Genomic DNA, 26,102 nt, shown 5'->3' with positions numbered 1-26,102 from the left:
TCACAGTGCCACTAGTGGATGGGAGGATGTCAGCAGATGCCTTACTCCCTTCCCCTTTTCTTTGTGCTTGCTTTGTCATAAATGGACATGCTTGACTAGATCATCTCCAGTGACTCTTGCTAAGGAACACCATTGCCTCATCCCCTCAGTGGTCACAGGGGCCTGATGGTCAGTACCCCTGAGAATACCACAGTTTTAACTAAAAACAAGACATCCTGCTTTCACATTTCAAAAATTTCATTTTATGTGTTTGAAAGGCTAAGTGACCGAGATGAGAGACGGAGGGCTCTCATCTGTTAGTTCAATCCTCAAATATCCACAATAGCTCGGGTTGGGCCTGGCTGACCCAAGGAACCAGGAACTGAACCTGGGTCTCCCATATGGATAGCAGAGGCCTGACACTTGAACCATCACCTGCAATCTCCTGGCTACACATTGACAGGATTGAAAGCCTATCTAGGACACCAAACACAGGCACTCCAGTTATGGACGCAGGTGCTACATGCAGCTTCCTCACCAACATGCCCAAAGCACACCCTGTGACTGTGCATTTAAATTATGCAATTCATGCTCTTCACCTTTGTCTCAATCCTGCTTCTCACTGGGAGAGCATTAAATGAGGATCTGGCTAAGAAGAGTTATCACTGAGCAGCACAACCATCTTTCCGTGTCTACTGCATTCTGTATATGATGCCAAATCACAAATAGTGCCTCATACTAAGTTCTCATGAGCTTTTCGGATTACTTCTGTTGTTCCATATTACATTTGAAAGAACTAAGACTCTCCTAAGTCCAACATCTAGGCCAGGATTTGAATACTGAGTATCCTTCTCCACTGTCTATGTTCTTTCCACCACACCCAACCATTATCCACTGATAATGAAACAATCTGAAATTCTCTTTATGCCTTCTAGAAATGCAACTACAGAGAATAAGCTGTCTAATGCCTGAGCTGAGGATTCAGCAACTAGTTACCTCGCTAAAGCAACGCTGTCTTGGCATTTGAAGTTTCTGGGAAAAATCCATGTCAGAAATAAGGTGTTAAGGAGACTCAGGTGAAATCTGAACCAGACCCAGGAAGAGGTGTTAGAGGAAGAAAATGTCTAGCCACCTTTTTCTGTTAATTTATTCTCTGGCAGCCCCATGTTTGTGTACAGATTGGTTTGAGGAAACCAGGTATGTTCACTCAGTGTGAACATGCAAGGAGGAGATTCTCAACCGTTACCCCTCCTGTCTCATCCTGAAGCACTTCTCAGCATGGATGAACAATCTCCAGCTTAGCATCCTGTTAGACTCACTCCAGCTTCCCAGATTGCAAACTGATGCATAGCCACATCTGACTTCATCATACATATGTCTCCTGCTGAACAGGCATGGCCAATTCAGCCACCACCACTATGAACACAGTTGTGGTATGCCCATTGGTTGATGGAGAAAGTCAGTTCATCAGAGGCTGGCCCTGGACCTGTAGCTACCATTTCACATGCATTGTATCATCAATGTTAATTTCATATGTTGCATCTTCTCCCAGCTCTTCCTCAGTGTCACAGAGAAGCAAAGTAGATTTTTGTATAATATCTTAGCAGTTTCTAACTACCTTATAATAACTTTATTTTTTCTATTTCAATTCTTCCTCATGAGCCAGAGGATGAACATACTCCAACCTTCTGTGTCCACAGTGAGTTTGATCTTGTTTTAAAATGTTCCATCTGTGACGCAATGTCACAGACACCCAGGAACTTGTACCACAGTTATAGAGAACAAAAATATGGAAAACAGAGAAGATGAGTCAGAGTGACCATAGGGAAATAAAATGATGGTGAGAGAAATTATGCTGAGCAAAAGCATTCATTACTTAAAGGGAAATGTGTTGGTTTTCAGCAACAGCTTCTGGGTTGTATCTTGGAAAAGAGATGTAGGGAGCAGGATTCCAAGTATTAGAGAAATCAAAATGTAGCCTAATGAGCCCTTCTGATGATTCTGAAGATTTGAAGCCACTGGGCCAAGGCTGCATGAGAATGCTTTTGCCTATAGATTTCCTTTAAATCACTCATATCAATACCACAATAACAAAGAAGCTTGGAGACTCTAGATCAGAGAAAGGTATGCCAAGAGTTCTTCATAAATGGGGTTGTGATAGTCAATGTGAACACTCTAAACAGGTGTCCCTAAATGCCATGGGGAACATTGTACAATACTGATTTTATATGATGCTTTGTCATAAGCTAGATAATTTATTACAAATTCCTCAAGAGATAAGGAAGGATTAAGACATTAAATATTATATGTGAGAGAGAAAAGAGAAAGAGAATAAAAAATATTCCTCTTGCTTATGTCCTGAAAAACTACACACCTGGGACACCATGCCTTGTATGAGGGCTACAGACTTAACCAAGCAGCTTTTGAGAAATGTAGAATCTGTCAGAAACAAACCTGAGAACAATGAAGAGTGGAGAAACAAAGAATGTTAATGTTTGCTCTTGTGTATTAGTTGATCTAGAGAGCTGAGATAAAGAAAGAAATATGTTGTTTGCCTAATTACAGTTTGGAAGGTGACTGCAGCAGCCTGCACAGGGGACATATTTTCAGAGGGATGTGGTATGCCTATACCCTACATAAAAGATCAGAGTACCTGAGTTCAAGTCCCAGATCCACTTCTGATCCAGGCTCTTGCTAACATGCACTTTGGGAGACAACAGGTGCTGGCTCAAATATCTGGGGTCCTGCCACTGATGTGGAGGTTTGGATTGAATTTTGGGCTTCCTATTTTATTATTATTTTTAAATATTTATCTATTTTTACCAGAGAGCCAGATTTACAGAGGGAAAGAAAGACAGAAAGAAAGATCTTCCATCTGCTGGTTCACTTCCCAAGATGCAGCAACGGCCAGAGTTGAGCTAACCCTGAGCCAGGAGCCAACAGCTTCTTTTGGGTCTTCCACACAGGTGCAGTGTCCCAAGGCTTTGGGCCATTCTTTGCTGCTTTCCCAGGCCACAATCAGGGAGCTGGAAGAGAAGTGGAGCAGCCAGGATAGAGACTGGTACTGACACGTGATACCCATGCAAGAAAGACGAAGACTTTGGCTACTAGACTACTGTGCCAAGCCCTGGGTTTCTTATTTTGACCTGGAGCAGCCCCATTGTTTGTTGACAGCTGAGTGATGAACCAATAGAGTTAAAATATATTTGTGTCTGTGTGCCTATTTCTGTTTATATATATGTCAGAAGAATATAATAATCAATTTTTAACATAATAGCTATATACAAATTTGGCCAAATAAAATCTGCTATACAACCATCATATTACAGCCCAAGATCCAAGATCCAATAGAATTGACATTAGTGAGATATTCATGCTCTCAGCATTTTTTCATTCATGCTATGCTTATCCATGATAACAAGTAAACCCACAGAAGTGATTTATGAAGAGAATGGAGATAGAATGGAAAAGATAGTATGGGAAAAGGAAGGTATAGACTGTGACCATGTCAAGGTAGAAAGATGATGGCGATGCCAACTAGCTGAAATCCATGGCAAAACTTCATTATTTTGCATGAACTTCTATAATACCCAAACTTAAAATGCCCATATTGAACATTCTGTTCATTTCTATGTCAAATACCAATAGATTTGGATCAAGCACAATAGTGTTTCCTAATTTCTTTTCTTTCAAAAATAGAAGGAATAATAGCACTCAGTTAAGCAGTGTTTCAGAACACGTGTACTTGGTAAGCACAACCATTCCAAGAAGCAGCTCTACACTAGAATTACCCAGACCAACGTACAGCAGATTGAAGCCCTGCCATGGGGTGGAGAACAGTTGAGAACATTGTGTTAGCCATTTTCCTATCTTCAATTTCCTGGCTCCTGATTATTATAGTGTGAACCATAAATTTTCATTTATCACAGTTCATTTATAACATAATTTGTGTTCACCAAGGTCAGATTTCAAATAATGTTCAGGATCAAATATCTGCTTCCCCACTAGTCTGTGGTTAAGATACCACAATAATTAGCACTATCGTAGGCAAAGCTAGACACCAGTTTTCGACTGTGTCCTATATCAAATGTTCTATTGACAGGTGCTTGTACACAGTATCTCATTTTAATTCTTCCAGCAGCCACTGCACACAGGTCCTGTAATCTTGGTTATTCAATGAAAGCAGCAGACTGTGAGACAGGCTGGTATTCTTCATGATAACACAAAGAGCTGGTCCTGTGTCATTCTAAAAGCCACCGCCTGACCCACACATCACAGCATTGTCACTCTGGGCTGCTTTCAACAGCCAGAGGGAAGTTTTATAAACCACTCCTAGTTTCTCCTTATTTCCTCTGTTTCAAGATAACTTCCTTTTCTTTCACAAGACAGGAAAACAAAACAGAAATTGTACCCATGATATGGCTTATTATCCAAGAGAAGAATCTCACAGTTGCTGGGTTTCCCAGGGTTGCCCTAACAAAGCACCACAGACAGAAAAATGGTCATGTTTTTCTTGTTATTTTATGGATGAAAAACCTTAAAGAAGCCGTCAGCATTCATTCCTTTCCTCAGGTGTCTCCATTCCTCAGGGAGTCTCTGGAGCTCCTCAGCTCAGGCAGTCCAACTCTCACCTCCACCTTTGTTATCTCATGAACAGTATTTCCAATGACCTACTCCACATTTCCCTCTTAAGGACAGCAGCCATGTTGGATTAGGGCACATCATAGTAATCTCACCTTGAGCTGACTACACCTGCAAGGTGTAATTTCTTACAGAGCTGTGATGATACCAAGGGTTTTGACTCCAATATCTCTCAGGGTTTCTACTGCAGCCCGTAATAGACTCTGACTCCATCGATGGAGAGTAGGTATCTTTCCCAAAGAGACATCTATCTGCAATATGGATCCCAGTTAACTGCTTCAAGCTCATGACTCCAGAATTCAAAACTCTCCCTGGTGATCAGTTTCTTTCTGGCATGTTTATCAAAGCCAAGGCCACTCACTAGTCTTGGAAAATGCCATTCGGGACCGGTTCCTATAATCCTCTCAAATTCTATCCCTTCTTTAACCCCCTCTTACACTGTGATCTCGTGAGACTCTCTTGTGCCTCTGCTGTTTTCTCCAGGACATTGAGCTTTTGAACATGCTGTCCCCAGTTTCCACAACCAAGTCTGTTTTCTTTGCTGTCAGTTCATTAGTGTGCCAGTCACATGCACAATGTATGTTCGTACTTATCTCAACCTTTGTACCTTTCACATTTCCAGATACAAAGCAGCCTTCACATAGAAAATATTGATTGAATGCATAAGAAGTTGATAGAAACACTGTCCAATTTTAGAAAAAAAATGCCCTTCCACAATGCTGGGAAACGATCTAATTTCACTTAATATCCTTATTTACTTAACTATTTCTAAAACGGAGCTGTCACAAAAACAGCATTTTATACGAACATCAGAAGAATACAGAAATGCATTAGAAATTTTTCGTAGGATATAATACACATGGTAAATATTGAATAAACATTTGTTGGCTGCCAATGTGTTATTTCTTCATTTTGCTTCAATTTTTTAAAGTCTTGAAAAATCTTGAGTCTTAGCCAAGGCGCATGAGTGAAAAGCAACAGCGTGTGTTTTTGTTGAATATTCTTCGGGGCAATCTGTTCAGGTGTGCTTGGGAAAATCAAACCTGCATACCTGTCTGCAAAGGTCCCTTGCTCTTCATTTCATGGGTGTGCAATTTGACAAAGTCATAATGCATATGAACTGGCTGGTGGTGTTCCATTACGATGTGTTCATGTTTCATAATAAAACAGCATTAACCTTACCGCAAATTGTCGTTCTTGCTGAGGTGGACACAATGAGTAAAAAGAGGGATTGACGAGTCCAGTCTACTGAGCCTTGCCTCTGGGAGGCCCGGATTGAGTCTGCAGCATGGGAAATGATGCTGCAGTGTGCAGACCACAGGCCAAGGCCCAGGAACCCCAACTATGCTAACAGATCTTGTACTTACGAACGTCCGCTTGCACAGGAATAACTGCAGAACAACTGAGTCCTGCCTGAGGTTAAGTTTGGGCATCAGTTGCCAGGCAACTGACAAACGGCTGTGTCTGCAGAAGCAGCAACAATTGAAACATGTTCTAACTTGAGCCTCTATTCTCACAAGTGCTCAATTCTGTTCTTGGACCTCTGTCCAAAGAGAAGCAAGTCCTTCCCTTTTAGCACTTCCAACAACTGCAAAAGGAGAACGGGACTACGAAAGTTGCTTTTACTGAGTACATTATATCATTGCCCTGAATTTTGGAAAAGCAAAATAAGGAAGTGACTTCCTGAGAATCTTTATAGACCCAAAAACATGTTCAACCAGAGGTAATTCATTTTCAGATCAAAGATTCCATTGAGAGAAGCAGGAAAGCAGACTCTTTTCTTAAAAAAAAAAAAAATATATATATATATATATATATATATACACATACATACACACATATATATTTTACATATATACACATATATGCATATTTATTTATATATGTATGTTTGTTTATTTTACATGTATATACATATATAATATATATAGCCACAAAATTTTCTGCAAATTTCACATGTATCATAATATTCTGAAGAAGTTTAAAACCAGTTTCAAACTCAGTGCATTAAACTGAACACCTCATTTGTTATTTCTAAACCCACAATCCCACATTGCCTGAGCAATGATCAAATAAGCAATTTTGAAAATTATATATTTTTGAAAATAAAATAATCAACTTTCCCTTATTCAAGCTTAGGAGAAATGTATTTTCAGACATATACGGAAATTCTCTTCAACAAGATCGTAAGCAAACTTTATCTGACTTAGCACTTAAAGTTCATTTCAGTTTAGTAAAAATATGAAACATGTCAAGGAAAATATTCCAGATATCGGAGAAATGTCACTGGTGTACTCTGGCTCCAACTGTGGCCTACAAAAAGGAGTGTCTTCCTGACACACACACACACACAAGAACAGAAAAGTAGTTGTGACAAAAGTATGGCCACATCCTCCCTGGCTTTCCTCATCTGCGTCAGGGTGCTAGCTCCAGAGTCCGAGATTTTTCTGGTGGCTTTTACACTCATATAATTTTAATATTCTGTCGAGGAAAATAAAACACACTCAAGAGGATGAAGTCCAAAAACTTGTGTCAGACACTTCTACCCAAGCACCTGCTGCCGTGCAAAGGTAACCTGAGGACATCCTAACATCAGCTATGTACACGCGTACTGTAGGAAGCACTCAAAAGAAAATTGCTACACAGACAAAGAAAGGTCAATAACATGTAAGTACATGAGAAACATGTGAAAACACGTAAGTACACAGAGACGTTTCCGTTTTCATAGGCTGTCTGAGACAGGAATATTTGGTTTCTGTCATGGATATTTAGATTTTAGAATTTCCTCAAGAGTGATGAGAATATTCAAAACAGCACAAAAGATTAGGAGGGTGAGACTCATTAATTACAAAGAAATCATCAGAACAGCTCATTTTCTGACATCCAGAGAAATATTTCCTAACAAGTCAAGGGGGCACAGCAGGATAATAAATGGGAAATGGATGCCGTTGTTGGCAGCAGAGGGACCCTGTCATGGCAGGATAATAAAGATGCGGAATGGATGCTGCTGCTGGCAGCCTCTGTGTGAAGAACACAAGTTCTGGGAATCTGCCCAACCCCTGATGCAGTGTAGATATGTGGATCTCCTCTGAACTGACTTTTTCCTTTTTACATTTTAGCAACATAAATTGATTGCATCCACAGAATTCTAAAATGAAAATACGCTCCCTCTTTCCTCTTTCCTGTCTCATTTTTCCTTTTAGTTTTTATGACAATGGGTTTTCCAGTTACTTTAAAATCACAGGCTTTATATTTGTCTAAATAAAGGATTTTACCATTAAAAAGACCCCCTGTTCTGCAGAAACATAAATGAGGCTTATTAAAAATAAATCACAAGATGTCAATTTCACTCACACATTTCAAACTTCTGTACTCTATATATTAGCTGCTATGGAACAGAAAAATATATAATATTTTTCTTTTTTTGAGCTGGGTTATTTAATTAGGCATCATGGTATCCATTTGCTTCCAGCTGGTGGCAAATGATAAAATTTCTTTTTTATGGCTGTATAATATTCCTTCATGTATATGTAACACACTTTCTTCACCCAATCATCATGAGATGGACTTCTAGGTTTATTCCATAACTTAGCTAGAGAGAATTGTTGTAAACATGGGAGTCTAGATCACTGTTTATGTGCTGACTTCATTTTCCTATGTTGTAATCCGTAAGATTCAGACGTGGTGCTTTGATCTGCAGGCCTCTGCTCCTTGACACTGAGAATCACCTTCCTGGGAGCTATTTGAAGAGCTACAGCCTTGAGTATGCCATTCTCAGAAGGGTCCTGAGACCTTAGCCATGTTGGGGATGGCAAAAGAAGAGCCCAACCCTCCGGCTGCTCTTTAATGCACCATCACAGGACTGACCCAGCCATGAGCAGGCATGGCCTTCACAGGCCGTCACTGTGGACATCCAGATTGACTGGTTCTCTGATCACCAGTCCATCCAAGAGAGAACACAGGTGTCTCCTTGTCTCAACCAGAGAAATCTAACTGTCCAGTCATCCAACCCCGCAATTCCTTCTAAGGCATCTCTGGTCATCTACTAGGTGCTGAATTTGAAAGACCCTTAATAACACTGTTAACATGGGGAGGATGTATCAATAAATCAGAAATAAATTATCAACAGATAGAAATATTTACAGCTTTTCTTTAATAATTCGGAAAAAATAATGCATATTACCAGAAATTAATCTCATCTATTTTAATATAAAACTGCTAATGCAATAGTTCTCATAGCTTACTATGATGTTATGGGAATACCATTCAAACATAAACCACAAAAACGGAGTAATACAATGATGCAGCAAAAACAGAAAGGATGCAGAGCCTGAGTCATCAGTTTTTATTGGACGATTTTATACACTGCTTTGTCAAACTGCTTTTGGTTTCTGTTCTTCCTGCAAGTGGTACCATGAACTAATAACATGTACTTCCTGTGATACCTAAGAAAGAGTTGAATAACCTAAAAAAGTTTATTAAAATACTTCATCTCCTTTTTTAGACAACTATTTGAAGCATAGGCTGATCATTAAAAGTCTAAGTTTCCTTCCTTCACCATCAGCAACTATAAATGTTCTAACACATAAAAGCATGAAGTTCAAGAACATCAGACATTCACGATCTAGTGAGCGATAACTGCTGCTACTGTGACTATGCAGGTCTCTGCAGCTGCCACTGTCATAATTATCTTGGAAATAAATATACAAATTAGACTACCAGACCATTTTATCTCATGGCCCTTTGGGGGAGGCATGGTCTTATAGCTTCACTATAAAAATACTAGAAGTGTTCAGAACAGAGTATTCTGAAAGCATATAAACATTTGCTTTTCCTTATGTAAAAAAAAATGAATCGTTTAATTTCTTTCACCTTTCACCTCTAACTTGCCTTCACTTCTCTTCCTCTCTCTCTCCCACACCCCTGTCTCTCTCTCTCTTTCTCTCTCTCTCACACACACACACACACACACACACACACACACACACACACTTTGGCATTTTCAGGTTTTGAATTTATTTTAGGAATAATTAAAATGCTAATGCAAGCCTCGAAGATTGTTATGGTAATCATTTCCATTCTTGAGATATATTTGGATATGCTTTTTTCACTTTCTTATTCATGACAGGAAAAGAATCAAAATGTTTTAAATCTCATCTTTACAAGTACCTTTTAGCATTCGAAAAGAAAGTTAAAACCATGCTTTTGCTGCTTTTTATGTAGGAGCAGAAATCTATCTTTGTAAGAAAGGAGACTGTCTCTGGCTGGGTGGTATGCAGCCTTGGAATGAGACTCTCTTAAACCTGGTTTACTATGAGTTGTTAAAAAGCAGCAGCAGTAATATATAGAGCTTTTTTTCATCTAAAATTCACTCTAAACAGCTTTTTTTAGATTGTTATAATGATTCACCCTGCATTCATATAATCAGACTCTGAAGAAATAGCCTACTAAAAAGTGTTTAATGTGTGGAATTCTGTGAAGAATCAGGATTCTGGTGTCACACCTGGCTGTGCCATTTGCATGCTGTTGTGATTTTAGAAAAAGCACACAGGATTATTTTTATCTTTTGAAAAATAAGGGTAATAAGTAAGTAACTATACTTTGTGGTTGCTGTGAAAGTTTTAGGGGACAATGCATGCCTGCAGAACAATCTAGAGGCCCTGATATGGTGTAGACTGATTTATAATAACTATTATATTTTTGTTATATCTCTGCAGCTTTTACTTCCACATATTTTGTGTTCTCATATGTTACAGTTGAGTCACTTGAGGCTTAGAGGTTCAATAACTTGCCCATTGTTATGTAAGACTGCTCTGAAAGAGTTCACAGACCAAATTCATGAAGTCTTCTCCAACATTCATCCTGCTTGGGCAACACCTTGCAACAAAGGACGAGACGCTAGATCCGTGTGATGGGGCTGGACCATGTTTTGTGACTAACTAAGCCAATGAGAAGACACCATCATGAGTAAATGGCATCAGTAATGTAAGTGAGGAAAACTCTAATGACCACAGCTGGCTTCCTTTTCTAGCGGTAATATCGCTCTCACCAAGACACAGCATGTCTCCGCCTTCTCTTCACTGGTTACACAAGAAGGAAAACCAGTCTTCCTGTGAATTACTCTGTATTCCAATCCATGTATTCCAGATGTGACATACTCATTATTCAAACCTGAATAACATTCTGTTCGGGAATAGCAGTCTTTGAATTTATATGTTTCAATTTATAATGAGAAAAAGAAGATAAATTCATACAGATGGAAAAATTTTATGCAAAAATAAAAAGAATGAAATTCAAATGTCATGCGAAAACAATATAAAGCCAACAGGACTACAGGAACTACATGACAACTGAACAACAGAAAGGGGAGTTCTTTAAGGAATTGAATCAATATAAATTTAATATTAGTCTTGAACATGCCAATAAATTTTTAAAAGCCTTATGCAATATTTTAATCAAAGGTACTGATTTTATTTGCACATTTCAATGCCATTTCCTTTACTTTCACATATTCAAGTTTAATGAAGGAATGATGTATCTATATATCAAGAAATTCCCAAACCCAATTTTTTCCTGCTATTAAAATACTCAAAATTTTCTATATCACACTTTCTAAAAAATTGTCCTTCAATGTCTTCTCAAGACAAAATACCATGAAAAGGAAAAATCACAAAAAATGAAGACTAACGAAACTCAAGTACAAAACATCTGTGGTTATAAAAGTCAAAAAATGTGAAAATTTAAATGACATGAGTGATCTGAGTGGAATTTAATTTCTCAAACTGATTCAAGAAGTGCAAGTCTGAGATTTCCCTGATGATTTCAAGGAGAATCAAGTTAAAAAAAATAAAATGTAAAGTATCACTAATAATCAACTGACAAAACTATTGCATTGCCAGGCTTTTTACTTCAATTGGAATTTTTTTTCCTAATTGTGATTGGAAACAATTCTAATAATGACAAATTAGAAGCGTACTTACTTCTATTCAAAAATTATTTTTTTTGTTTGAAATCTGATCAGGGTGTCACTTAAAATCAACAGCATTTTCTAAATTTTTTTATCAAAAAGGTAGTTTTGATACAGTAAAATCTACCTCTATACTTCCTGTTCAGGCATTTGGGAAATTCCTCTGAAAGCTTTTGTAGTTGAACTACAGAAGTTGGGAATCAGTAATAAAATAGGTTGCATGATGAATCTTGGAGTAGATATCAGTGTTCCCAAAGCTCCCCTAGTGTAAATGCCTTTATGCACAGAAATCTATGAACATCTATAAGCAATGGAATGGCAGACAACACACAGCATAGAGCAAGCATTTGGTACAGTGGTCAGGATGTCTCTCTGGAGGCTGGCATCCCATACCTGCATGCCTGGATTTAGTGTTCAGCTCCTGCCAACACAGACATTGGAAGCTGGTATATCCTGAATCATACCTGGGTCTCTGTAACCTTCACGGAATACCTGGGTTTAGTACCTGACCCCTGGCTCCAGCCCGACCAAACCCTGGCTATTGGTAGTATTGGGGAAGTGCCAAGTATGTGGAGAATCTCTCCCTAACTCTTGGACTTTCAAGGCAATAAAAATAAAATCCATTTAAAGTAAAAAGATCCACTGATATGAACCAATTTCACTGTGAATATGAATCTATACCCTAACCAAGCAATTCATGTTGATATACTAATATTCATAAAATCAAAGTCATGCTAGACATATGTACTTCTATTATAAGCTGGTAATGTCATTATTTTCTAGTTAAGAAGGTCATTGATTAATTTTCTTAACAAATGTTTGCATTCCCCTATTTTCTAACATGACTATGAATTTAGCGTAATCCAATTTATCTTACTTTTCTTATTAACAATTATAAGAATTGGTTAACTCTAATTATTAATTATTTAACTTTTTCCCATGGCCCTACTTGAACTGCCATGTAGTATAACAGTTTTCCCCAGTGTTCTATCTCATTACATGCTCTTAATTATGTTATTAATTTCAAATATTGCTTATGTATTTATGGTAGATACAAATATATTTAAGTTATTGTCAGCTTCACTTAAATGACATGAAAAGAAAACTTTAAATAATTGATATGCAAAACTGAAACTATCCTTAAAAATCTCTATGAAACTGAGCAAAGGAGATGCAATTCTGTTTGTCACCAACATTCTAGGAAGTTGAAGTATATTATCTGAGTGATTTCATTAAAATATTTAAAGAGTAGTTCTACTTATTTGACAGTTAAGAAAGAGAGAGAGAGAGAGAGAGAGAGAGATTGACTCTCTACTGGTTCACTCCCAAACAGCCACAATGACAGAGGCTGGCCCAGGCTAATGCCCTGAGCCGACAACTCCAGCCCATCTCCCGTATAAACCGCAGGGGCCCAGACACTTGGGCTGCTTTCCCAGACACCTTAGAAGGGGACTCAATCAGAAAAGAGCAGCAGAGTTCCAAAGCTGCGCTCTGACCTGAGATGGCAGCACCGTAGACAGCTGGTGGCACTGCAGACACTGTCCCACCGCACGAGGCTCTGTGAATGACTTCAGAAAAGAAACGGTCCCAGAGACGGGTTTTAAGCTACTTGTGAAAAATTACTACAACTTTTCAGAAACCAGATTAAAAACTGTAATTTTTCTAGATGGCTTTGTTAGAAGTCGCCATGTGTTCTACACAGGGGCTTAGAAATGGCTTCACTGTTAACTTAAAGTTCAACAAGGATGCATGGCTTGGGTTAATTTCGACAACATTCCCCATGTGCACACAGATTCTCACGCCAGAAAATATTGATTTTTATGTTTCAAAATCTTGTGTAATATTTTCTTCAGACGTAGGTCTTCCTTCAATTTTTAAATGTTTGAAAAAATAAATGATTTCCATTATTTGAATTATAAAAGATACCCCATGCAAAGCCGTGTAAATATATTGATAAAAATATTACAATATAAAACATTCATTATAAAACTACATAATCTATAAACTTACAAATAATTAACAATATGACATATAATTATATAATGTTTGATTGATATATATGTATCATATATATATATAAAGATAGGTATTCAGTTGGAAAAGAAGACAATTAAGTTACTTGTATGTGGCCCCCAACTAGATGGAGACCAATCAGAATCATTATTCTCCTACAAAGAATATCATATTGACCTTTGTATATCACACAAATGTGGTACTAACATTGATGATTGTGATGGACAAGACATAATGAAGTGCTGTCACTGCCCAACAAGAAACTTCTGAGTTTCTGTTCCTTGATTGCTCAGTTGAGGCACTGCATATAAAATAGATAAATTTAAAACCCGGGTGGACTATTTTGACAGAGATTAACTCACCAGTGACATTCCGTGGGAACTACAGCAAACATGAGGTGTCTATGTTGAATACGGTGATTTAATGGTGGGATTCCAGTTTTCTTCTTGCTTATCTTTTTTTAATTAAACATAATAGATTTTATGATTTTTTGCAGGTACAGTTCCAAGAAGAAAAACACTTCCCTGGGTCTCCCTCGGTCTAGTCCCCTCCAGTCCCCCTCTCTCTTAAACAATATCTGCACAGATTTCATTTCTATCCACTCTGCAGTCACAGGCTTCACTTTCCATTAGCATAATATTCAATACATGGAAAGATCACAACAGCAGATTGTCACAGGAGGATAATCACAGGCTAATAATGTCAGTCAAGCCACAAAGTGACCAATCTTTGGGGTCTGTGTGACTATATTTTTCTGTGTCCATTCTACATTCTTATCTTTTGCAATGTGTAGGATGCAACTAGAAATGATTATATTAGTGAAATGAGCCAGTCTCAGAAAATAATTATCATGCTTCCTCTGATAATGTGACAGCTAGTATAGTTTTTTCTTTACAGTACAGAATTCAAATCCCATTTCTGTGTAATGCCATGAGGACGAAACCACATGCCAGGGTTAACTGTGCTCATGCAGGGCTTTCTAAGGACCTGTTGGCTCAAAAAGCAAACAAGAAAATAAGTCAATAAAAAACTTTCTGTTAGGCTTGGGAGAAACTATCAACATCCTACAGATTCCATGTCATAACAATACAGAATATGTGCCAGCAACAAAATCAACCAAAGTACACAGGGGAGAAAAAGAAATAAAAAACCAAGAATTATGTGGCGGGCTTGGAAGTACTTGTGTGTAGACAGATGTGAAGTAACACCAGGATAGTCAGGAAGAGAGAGAGAGAGATCACAATACTAGGAGAAGCTTAACATGGTGTTTTGAATGATAATGGTAATAATAATAAAACTAAACATAACCAAATTTACTGTTATACACACACAAATCGCTGTCTAATGTGTTAGAGGGCAGTTTGAGATTGATGGTTTGACACTTCAGCTGTTTTTTAATGGATACTCAGCTTCAAATCAATCAACCATAAGCTATAAGTATAGTAACTTGGCTCATTTTTGCTATTAATACTTTTCAATTTTTTCTTCATTCTTGATTTTTTTCGTAATGTCCATGTCAAGACAAAATGCTAGAATAAACAGAATAACCTTTTTTGTTCCAGGGATCACAGTAAACAGGATTTTTATTTTTTGTACACATTTATATGAACAATTTTCCAGATACTATACAAAGGTGTCCCTTCTTACCCTTCCCTTTGTACCAGTGTCAGACAAGTAGATGCAAACATCTTGTATCTTTCCTGTTTCCATGCCTACTTGGAAGGTAACTACTGGTGCACAATAAAGGAGCAGGTGCTTCTGCTTTTAGTCAAGCCAAAAGAAACTACAAAGTTATTTGGGAAACAGATATAGAAAGAAGTCCAATTTTAGCGTTACAAAATAACAATAGAAAAAAAGCTGTTCTGTCACAGTTGTGAGCATTGCATTCTTGCAAATAGACCTGCTATTGGCTAAAAAGCATGGAGAGAGAGACAGAGACAGAGAACTCCTGTGTGGACTTGCAAAGACTACCTACACCCTCGCAAGGTGAGGAGGGAATCATCACAGCTGAGAGTACTGGCACTGCACTTTAGATCCTTTTGAAAGAACATCAACAAAGAAACTCACGGAAAAGGAACAAAAAAACATAAAGCAGAAAACAGCAAAGACAGAAACGATGGGAGAAAGATGCTAGAATCTAAGGACATAAGATTATCCTGCTCACTGAAGGTGGTGAAGCAGAGTGTGAACTACCAGGGGCAAATGAGAGCAACAATTTGGAGGAAAAGCTTTAGAATTCGTTTCAGAAGTTACACAAAATGAAAAATCAATCTATAAGTAGTAAAAGAGGACACAATAAAAAAGTTGAGGATGGAGAGTAAAATATCACACTTTGGAGTAACAGGATTACTGAGGATTCAAGAGCAGATGCAATAATTTTTGGTTGGTACATATGTCTTAACCAACAGAAGTTATATGACACAGGATCTGACCAATTCTGCATAATCAGAACCCTTCCTCATATCCCAACAGCAACTGTCAACCAACCGACATAATTCAACATAGTGACATAGATATGTTTAAAATAATCTTTAATAGTTTTTCCTATAGCCAAATTGTTTGAAAGTTTGAGAAAAATAAACTGATAAGAACAGATACTACACTTGATCTTAGCCAAAAGGTCGAGAAGCAATTGAAAGTTCGAGAAAAATAGAAGCCATTTCTAGACAAAGGCTTGCCAATATGTCATTCATTTTCACTTCTAGAAGAAAACCACATGAATTTTCACTCAGGTGATAAGAAAATAAAAGCAAAGAACTTATGGAAGAGGAAAATAGGAGTTATAAAATGAAATCTCACTGGAGGAGCCCTGATAACATAGACATGTTAATCTGTTGAGGCCAAGCAACAAAAAGTGGTATTTTCAGCAAACTGAAGACTTCATTGCTTTACATTAATGTAAACTGATCCCAGCCAGCCAGAGAGACATCTGCTTTCAACTTCTCATACGCAATTCACATCGCATTTTCTCTTTCAGCTCCTACACTTGTTGTGGTTTCTGAGTCTGTCCTTCCTCTTCATCTATTACAGTCCTAGTGTGTAGGCAGCAAAGCTTAGTCTCTGACTCTGAGTTCCTAAGGAATTGAGCACCATGTTTCATGCTAGGTTAATGGTTTTCTTCTATTTCACTACCTATCAGCTAACACAGCCTAACAGTAGATGTGAATAGGGCACTGTACCTCCAACATTAGTTTATCGAGCAAAATGTATTTCCTACTTTTAAGCAGTATAAAGAGTATCATGACCAATTTTATTGCAAGAACATGTTTCAAAACAGTCATAATTAGTAATTGACTGGCTTCTTAAACCTTGTACTAATTGGCTGCTTTTATAATTGAGAAAAAATAATAACTATCAAGCAGAAGATCTCTCTACCATGCGTTTTTTTATATCAAAGGCTTGTTGTTACACTCAACTTAGCCATGTCTGCTACATACACCTGAACTATGCAAAAGGAATTTAACAAAGATCAACATAATGTGAGAAAGGTGTTTCATGAAGTTTTGAATTGTTTTATTTGTAAATAATTTCTATATTAAACTTTCCTATAATATGCATGTCATTTTATAATTTGTGTAAAGAAAATGAATAGCCTTAACTCTTGTTCCAAAGTTTTTAAAGGTATATGAGGTATCTTAGGATGCTTTTCTCACAGTGTTCACATCTTAGAAAACAGATTCCTCGGTGCTGAACTGAAGTGTCTGAACCAAGACAATGCGTAGTTTACACTTAGGGATCAAATGCCAAACCATGCTCCTTGACCTAGGTTCAACGCAGATGGACAATCTCTGGTGGCCAGGAAAAATTCTGGCAATAGCTAAATCTGGGACAATTACGTGTAGCACTTTTTTGCATTCTTTTTCTCTAGACATATCATTACCTGCAACAGTGTCTAAAGCAACGTTTCATCAAAGAAGACTCATTTTCTAAGAGTCCCAAGTCCATGAATGTATGTCTACATGGAAAAAGTGTCCATTTTTCACCCAACTCCCTACCTGGCAACTGTTTTCCTAGACTATGACCCAAGATGTTGCTATATGGAGAAGCATAGCCATTCAGCAAGGAAGATTTAGCCCACATCTTCAACAATTATTGAACAAGGGAAGGCTTCCAAAACTCACTTTACAAGACTGATACCAAAGACATATAAAGACACTATTAGAAAAACAAAGTTAGATGTCAAATTCCTGAAGAACATAAATGGCAAAATCCTCAACAAAATATTAACTAAGTCAAAAAAAAAAAACATTTAAAAACATAGTTCTTTACAATCAAATGAAATTTATGCCAGGGTGGTAAGAATTAAATATAAATGTACATGTGTGATATATCAAATTAAATGCAATGAAGGATACAAACATACATGATCATCTCCATAGAGGATGAGAAGTATTTGATAAAATTCAATATCTTTTCATGACAAAAACTCAGCAAGTAAGGCATGGAAAGAATTTACCTCAATATACATAAAGTACATGTGACAAACCAACACTAACCATCCAATTCAGCAGTAGAAAAGTTGAAGGCCTTGCTTTAAAATTAAAAATAGGACACAGAGGGATGCCAGGGCAACATGTGCTAATCTTCTGATTCTAGCTCCAGATGCTCCACTTCCAGTACAGCTCCTTGCTAATAACCTGGGAAAGAAGCAGAGGTTGAGCCAAGGCATTGGGTCGCTGCCGCCACATGGGAGTTCCGGAAGAAGCTTCTGGCTCCTAGCTTCAGACTGGCTCAGCTCTGGCCTTTGTAACCATTTCAAGTGTAAGCTGGTGAATGGAAGACTTCTCTCTCTCTTTCTCTCTGTCTTTCTTTCTCTGTGTAACTTTGACTTTCAGGTAAAAATAAATTAATTAAAAAAAATAAAACAAGGATACTTGCTCTTACCACATCTATTCACCATGGTTATGCAGGTTCTACTCAAAGAGACTAAGCAAAACAAAGAAGTTAAAGGTATCCATATTTGAACAGAAGAAGTTAAATTGTCCTCACTGACAGATTATATCAGCCTATTTATAGAGATTATGGTTAAAATTATATTTTTCCAAAAATTAAAAAAAAAAAAGAAAGGGAAGAAGGTGAGGGATTCAACCTAGTGTTGGACAAAGGAGGGAAGGAAGTATGGCTGTATTCTTAGAATTGCATCTATGCAACAGGTGATCTGTTTTCTACATATTAATACAAAATTTTAAAAAGGAAAGAAAAACCCAAACAGTATCCATCAAAAACATAATAGAACTACTAAGCAAATTCATTAAAATTCACAATATACAATCCATGCACATAAATCAGTAGCAACAATAATCCATCTGAGAAAAAAATCAATAACACATTCCCATTTACAAGTAGATATACCTTCAGAAAACATTTAGGGATAAATTAATGAAGTGAAATCTCTCTACACTGAACATCGTAACACACTGATGAAAGCAGTTGAAGGAGATGCCAATCAATAGAAAGATAACCTTGGTTCATAGACTGGAAGAATTAACATTTTTAAAAGGACTACAGCACCAAATGGTATCCATACAGTCAGTGCAATCCATGTCAAAACTCCATCAACATTTTTCATAGAAATAGGAAAATGAGTGGAAATGAAATGACCAGAGCACCCTTGAGCACAGAGAATAAACCTTGAGCCATCATTCCATCTGATTTCAAAATCTGTGACAAACTATCATAATGAAGTAGCATGACATTAGCAATTTTTTAAATGACATATTGGCTAGTGCGACAGAGGAGAGAATCCAAAAGTAAATCTAAAGATTCACTGTCAAATTAATTTTGATAAAGCTTGTAAAAACCCACAGCATTTAGAAGATCAGCTCTTCAGCGAAGTATTGGAAAGCTAGACATCCATACAAATTGGAATGAAATTCTATCTTATCTCAAACCACATACAGAAATCTACTCCACATAAAGATATAAATATGAGGCCTGAAACTATTAAACTAATGAAGCAAATGTAATGGAAAATCTCCAAGTCATTGGCCTGTGAAATTTTTTCCATATGTGTTTCAAGTCACAAAAAAAAATTAGAAAAAAAAAAGACATATGTAATTACAATATACTATAAAGTCACTACGTAACCAGGGAAAGAAGTAACAGAATGAAGAAACAACCGCCCCAAAAACAGTGTATATTTGTTAATAGTATATGTTACAAGTGATTAAAATTCATAATATATATGAGGAAACCAAATGCTTTCATATTAATAGAACTACAAATTCAATTAAAAACTGGGCAAAGGATCTGTAAAGATATTTCTGCCAAAGAAGAAGCAAAGGACCTATAATTTGTGAAAAAGTGTTTGGAGTAAGAGATTAAAGCCACAAGAAGAGCACCTCACATCCTGGAAATGAATATTATCCCCCAAAAAGAGGATAATACAATGTTGACATGGATGCTGTGTGCACATTTGTGAGAAAGCAGATTAATATACGCTTGATGAAATGATATGAATTTTCTTGAAAACTGCTATATGTTCCAGTAATCCCATTTCTAGGCATATGTCCAAAGGACATGAAATCTACGCTCACATGTTCATTGCAGTATTATTCACAATAGCCAAGATGTGGAAGCAACCCAAGAATTTATGGATACATGAACTTCTACATAAAATGTAGTCTATGTACACAATGAAACGATATTCAGCCTTTAAATATTTTGCCATTTATGAAAAGAAACAAGCCTAGATTATATCATGTTAAGTGAAATAAAGCAAACACAGAAAGACAAATATCACATGATCAAAATTATATGTGAAATATTAAAGGTAGAACTCAAATATTCTTACCAAAATGGTGGTTAGCAGGAACTGGAAACAGGGAGATACTGGCTTGAAGGGTATAAATCAAGAGATGGTAGAATAGGCTTAAAAAATCTAATATTTAGCATGGAGACCACAGTTAACAGCACTTATTCTATCACTGACAATGGTTACGAAGGTGGATCATGAGTGTTCTTACATCCTTACAGAAAGGATAAAACATGAAGTGATACATATGTCAGTTAACTCTATTCATTCTACAATATGATGATACTTACTTCAAAACTTCACAGGAAAGTGAGCAAAAGAAATTTCTGTGCAAAAAAATTGTGCAGCCTATGCATCAATTTTTTTAAAGTAATAATTTCCATGAACTGGTGCAGGTTTCCTCATGTACAACTAATTTGAATGAACCTTGTCTACATGATAAAGTTACAGACTTTCGTCAATTTAAAGATAACTAACAGGCATCAGAAAATGAAAAGAAAATGTTTCAGTGTAGAGGATACAATGATTAACAAGCAATTTTGATAGCATGAAATGTGTTCAATCTGTGCTTTACTATGCAATTCATATCAGGACATCTCAACCTATTAAGCTAGTTTCAGGAAGGATTTTTATCGAGACTATAATGAGCAAGTTAAAATGTGATGGAAGCAAGGGAAAGATGTGAGGTTAGAGATATGATGTTCAGAAAGGCCCAATGCTGTGTTCATTGCTGGAAGAACCATAATTCCTGAAGTTGGAAACTCTTGTAAAGCATATTTAGAACTTTATTCAGTGTGGCACTTGCCAAAGAGTTCTAAACAATAACACAGCATAACCACACTCAGGCATTGAGGAAAAAAGGCAAGAGGGCAAACTAGAAACACGCTGGCTAATCTAGGTAAGCAGTTTGATGGGTGGTGGGGAGAGAATTGGGACCATGCAGAGTAAAGTGGAGACACTGAGTATGGCAACCTGGGAGCTCTCGGCTGCAGGAAGTCAGGGAGAGCAGTCCTCGTCCTGCTGCTGCCCATCAAAGCTTGATCCTTGCTGAGAGTCATCTGGCAAGTCTGGCCACTCACAGCAGTGACCACTTTTCTTTTCACAATCAGTCCTTTCCCAACAAGCAGTGTGTTGCTATGTTCTCCTTTATTTAAAATCCCTCCTTCCTTAACACTTACTTAGTGGTGTTTGGTTTTTATTTTTTTTTGAAAGATTTATTTGTTTTTATTGCAAAGTCAGATATACAGAGAGGAGGAGACAGTGCCCGATTGTTCACTCTCCACGCGGCCGCAATTGCCGGAGCTGAGCCAATCTGAAGCCAGAAGCCTCTTCTGGGTCTCCCACGTGGGTTCAGGGTCCCAAGACCTTGAACCATCCTCAACTGCCATCCCAGGCAGGGAGCTGGATGGAAAGCAGGGCCACAGGGACTAGAACCGGCGACCACATAGGACCCCTGTGTGTGCAAGGCCAGGACCCCAACCACACACTGTCACAGCAGGCCCTTTATTTTGTTTTAAGTCCATGCTTACTATTTCTGCTTTTCTGAAGAAGAGCAAAATGCAATTTATTCTGAACTTTCAAGAAGCCACAAAGAGAGAAAATTACCATGTTCCTTCCCTACAGGAAATCATAAAGTACAAAAGTTAGTTATTCCTTGAACTAGCCAATAAATATTTGTTAACACCTGGCTATATTGCAGATGCTGCTTTTCATGTTGGGGATACAATATGAAAGGCAACACATTATCAGTTCCATGATGTTCAGATTCCTCAATAGAGCAGCAGATTTTGAGTAAAAACAGTATGTGTCAACGCACACACACATTGATCGACAGGCGTAAGTACAAGTACCAGTGAATAACATTCTCAGTGTTGGTGGAAAGCATTGTCCTACTGCAAAAAACCCCAATATGAAGTTGATTCTTGAGCAAAGCCTAGAAGGTGGAAACAAAGAGAACACAGACATTGAAGACAAAACTGGTTTGGAAGCCAGACAGAGGAGCAATCAGAAGCCTGGCATGTGTGAAGAGTAGCCAGCAGATGATAGCTGGGCCAGAATGAGTGAGGAAGGCAAGGGTGGAGGTTAATTTAGTAAAGTTTTGGGCAGGAACGGGGTACAGAATAGGAGGACCCAAGGGTTTGATTCTCATGGACCCAGGACAACTCGGGAGTGCTTGAGCGCAGCAGTGGTGTGTCTGATTTGGGAGATAAGGGTCACCCTGATTTTCATGAAGAAGACAGACTGCAGCAGAGAAGCCCAAGGTGACGAAAGATTCCCTAGGGAAGCTTTGGTGATACCCAGGACAGGATTTTGATTTGAGCTGATATAAAGCAGTAGAGATAGTAAGATGTTATTACATTAGGCATACTTTGAATATGTGTCCAGCCAGTCCAAAGAACCGACATAGGTGTGAAAGAGCCAGAATTCCCCTAATTCCTGGGAAATTTCTCATTTTCCTGAGACATCTTTCATCATGTGTTGACTTCTTGCTTCCTGCGAATCATTCTGCCCTGAAGTCCACTGTGGTTTAGCATCATCACTCCCTTGGTTCCCCAGCCCCCACATGTCTCAGCATTCTATCATTCGCATTCCAAATTTGAAGAGAAGCTACTGAGCTGTTTTATTGCAATACATAATGACGATCAAAAGGCTAAATGTTGCTGTTTCATTTGTACAGTTCTTATCGCTCATTCCAGAACTAATTCTCAAAACAGAATGCAGTAATTAGCTTAGCTCCACAAGTATCTGTCGAGTTCCATGGATAATGAATTCAGTTACTCACATTTTTTAAAACTGCAATTACTGGATTTATCAAATTGCGCCATGGAATTAAAAACCCAATAAAATGTGCTCCTCAGCAGAGAGCTAAGGATACAGAAAGCATCAGTAGAAACCTCACAGTAGAGACTATGAGGCATCTGTTGTCCAGAAAGGAGGTGTCTGTCACTGCAGCCCAGGCAATGACACATTAATTCATTTGAATAATGGATGCTGGGGTTTTCTGATGAACTTCTCTTTCCTTTCAAAATATTTTTAAAGGAACTCTCAAATAGCAGTTATGAATCAAAGGAAAACCAAACTGTGAAAACCAAAGTCCCAAATTGAAGGCTATGAGGTTGAGAATAGCTTCTATTATTTAGCTAAAGTCAAATGAATGTCCTTCTTGTCCACTCTCTCATCCAAAACACATCCCCTAAACCAGGAAAGAGGAAAAGACTTGTTATGTGTTGCTTTTGACACAGATTCCCTGGAGCTTGGAGGAGAGACTTGACATGTGCCAGTGTGTACCAGGGGCTCAAGGTAAGGCAATTACTCTGATTATAGAATTTAGTCAAAAACTAGGGAAGGGGAATTTGGGGTGACAGCAAGGAATCTCTGCGGCATTTTACATCTTACGTAGCCTACATTTAGATGGACATTTTTGGGTCACTTCAGTTCAGCAGTGTGCAGCTAGACGGGGTTGCACCTCCTGAGATTCCTACTGGCATTCATCAAAATATCCTCCGAGATATTTTTCATCATTTTCAGAGTCTTCCAAAAAACAAAACTTTTCAGCCTTGCTTTTTTTCTTATAATTGAATAGATGCTTAATTCTGACATCCAACTATTGTAATATTCTCACTACAGCAAACATCATATTTATCATCACACTTACATGCACATGTGTTTGTCATCCGTATAAAACCACATTGTCTCTACATCAATTATTTGATTGGTAAAATGTGACAAAATTTCAGGTGACATTATTTAGAACTACAGTTTAGTGGAAAATACTAACAGAGTTCTCAAAGTAAACTTAGAATGAGAATTCAAATATGCAATTATAGCCTTTCAAGTCTAGAGTTTGCAGAGGCAATCATACTAATTTAACTGCAATATTTTGTTTCAACAGAAATCTCTAAAATAATGATTTTGTCTTTAAGATTAGCTATAATTATTTAAATAGCCAAAATGAGTAGGGAAACATTTCATATCTGAATACTACAAATTTATCCGTCCTGATTTCATTATGCAGGGATTGTATTCAAATTTACTACTAGGAAACTTACGATGAAAAATGAAATAGAAAATATATTAGCTAATAATGCAATGCATTTGACTTCAGTTGAAATTCAGAAAATTCTAGCATTGTGGCACACTTCAATTTATCTCTTACTAGTTTGTATTCACTGTAGAAAAGTCTAAAAACAATACAGACTGTCATTTGTCCAATTTCTTAAGCTCATTTTCTCAAAGTCCAATTCTCATTAATTTCATCAGACAGAATTGCCATCAGAAAATAACCAAAAAAATTAACGAGTGGCTATATACAATTTAAAATTCCAAGGAAAGGAAATGATTAAAATGGAGTCAGTATAGAAAACAAAAAATAGATGCAGGACTTTGTGTGGCTTAAATGATAAGTAAAATATTCTGTCCTGAACTTAATGTGTCAACACCTGAAAGGCACCTTCGCGACTCAATTCAGACAGACCAGTTTCCTGCTCTAAAATGACATGACTGAGGGCCTGGCAGCGTGGCCTAGCAGCTCAAGTCCTCACCTTGAACGCACCAGGATCCCATATGGGCGCTGGTTCTAATCCCGGCAGCTCCACTTCCCATCCAGCTCCGTGCTTGTGGCCTGGGAAAGCAGTGGAGGATGGCCCAAAGCCTTGGGACTCTGCACCCGTGGGGGAAACCTGGAAGAAGTTCCTGGATCCTGGCTTTGGATCAGCATAGCATCAGCCGTTGCGGTCACTTGGGCAATGAATCATCGGAGGGAAGATCTTTCTCACTGTCTCTCCTCCTCTCTGTATATCTGACTTTACAATAAAAATAAATAAATCTTAAAAAAAATGACACGACCGAGTTCCAAACACCTTCCACCTATTGCAGCCAAGAAACTGAAGTCATCTTTGATGCCTTTTGATCCTTCGATGGATTAACTATTGCATCAGCAAAACATGTGCGCACTACCTTCAAATCTGTCGAAGGTATATTTTAATCCCACCCCCATCCCCCCGCCTGCTCAACTCTGGTCCAAGATCCCATAACCTGTATTCCAGATTCCTGAAAAAGCCTCATGATCTACTCCATCTTAATCCAACTTGCTCTTCAGTTTCAACTCTGTAGTCTTCTAAAAACTAAGGAAGGTACTTAATTTTTGGTTCAAAATCAAGAAGGAAACGATAAAACATGTAATTTCAGAGTAGAAGCTGAAGTTTCCAGAACAGCAGATTTTCAGAGAGAGAGAGAGAAGAAGGATGATGAGGAGGAGGAGGTAAAGGAAACAGGAAGAGGAGATCTTCCTTCCACTGTTCACTTCCCAAATGACTGCAATGCCCACAGCTGACATGATCCACAACTGGACACCAGGAACCTCTTCTGCACTTGAAAATGGAGCAGCTGGGATTTGAACCAGAGTCCATATGGATGCCAGTGCTACAGACAGAGGATTGGTCTGTAAAGCCACTGCACCAGTCCTAAAATTCATCTCTCTTAACTCTTAAACTCTATCTCCTGCTTCTATATCTCCCCTATGCCAGGAACGAGCCTCTCTTTTCATATAAACCACATCCCATTTGGAAACTTTGTTCCAGACATTCTTGCATCCTGATGCGCTTTTGCTTATATGCACATGACTCTAAAGGTTTAAATAAAGATCAGCCTACCAACATGATTCATTCCACCTAAAAGTGCAACTTCCCCAAAAATCACCAATCCCTCATTCTGATCCATGATCCCTTTTTGTAATAATAGTTTTTAATC

The 26,102-nt window shown here is 37.8% G+C and overlaps 1 protein-coding gene and 1 pseudogene across 2 annotated transcripts in view; both read right to left on the bottom strand.

The window, feature by feature from the left end:
- FGF14 (fibroblast growth factor 14) overlaps positions 1 to 26,102 on the bottom strand; it is a 525,586-nt gene that overhangs the window by 252,616 nt on the left and 246,868 nt on the right. The window lies entirely within an intron of this gene.
- LOC121163807 lies at positions 16,114 to 16,233 on the bottom strand (annotated as a pseudogene).

Source organism: Ochotona curzoniae, unplaced genomic scaffold (assembly GCF_017591425.1).
Source record: "Ochotona curzoniae isolate NIBS_2020 unplaced genomic scaffold, NIBS_Ocur_1.0 contig_64, whole genome shotgun sequence".
Lineage (NCBI taxonomy): Eukaryota > Metazoa > Chordata > Mammalia > Lagomorpha > Ochotonidae > Ochotona > Ochotona curzoniae.
The sequence above is the reverse complement of the archived record's forward strand: the minus strand, read 5'-3'. Positions and strand labels throughout refer to the sequence as shown.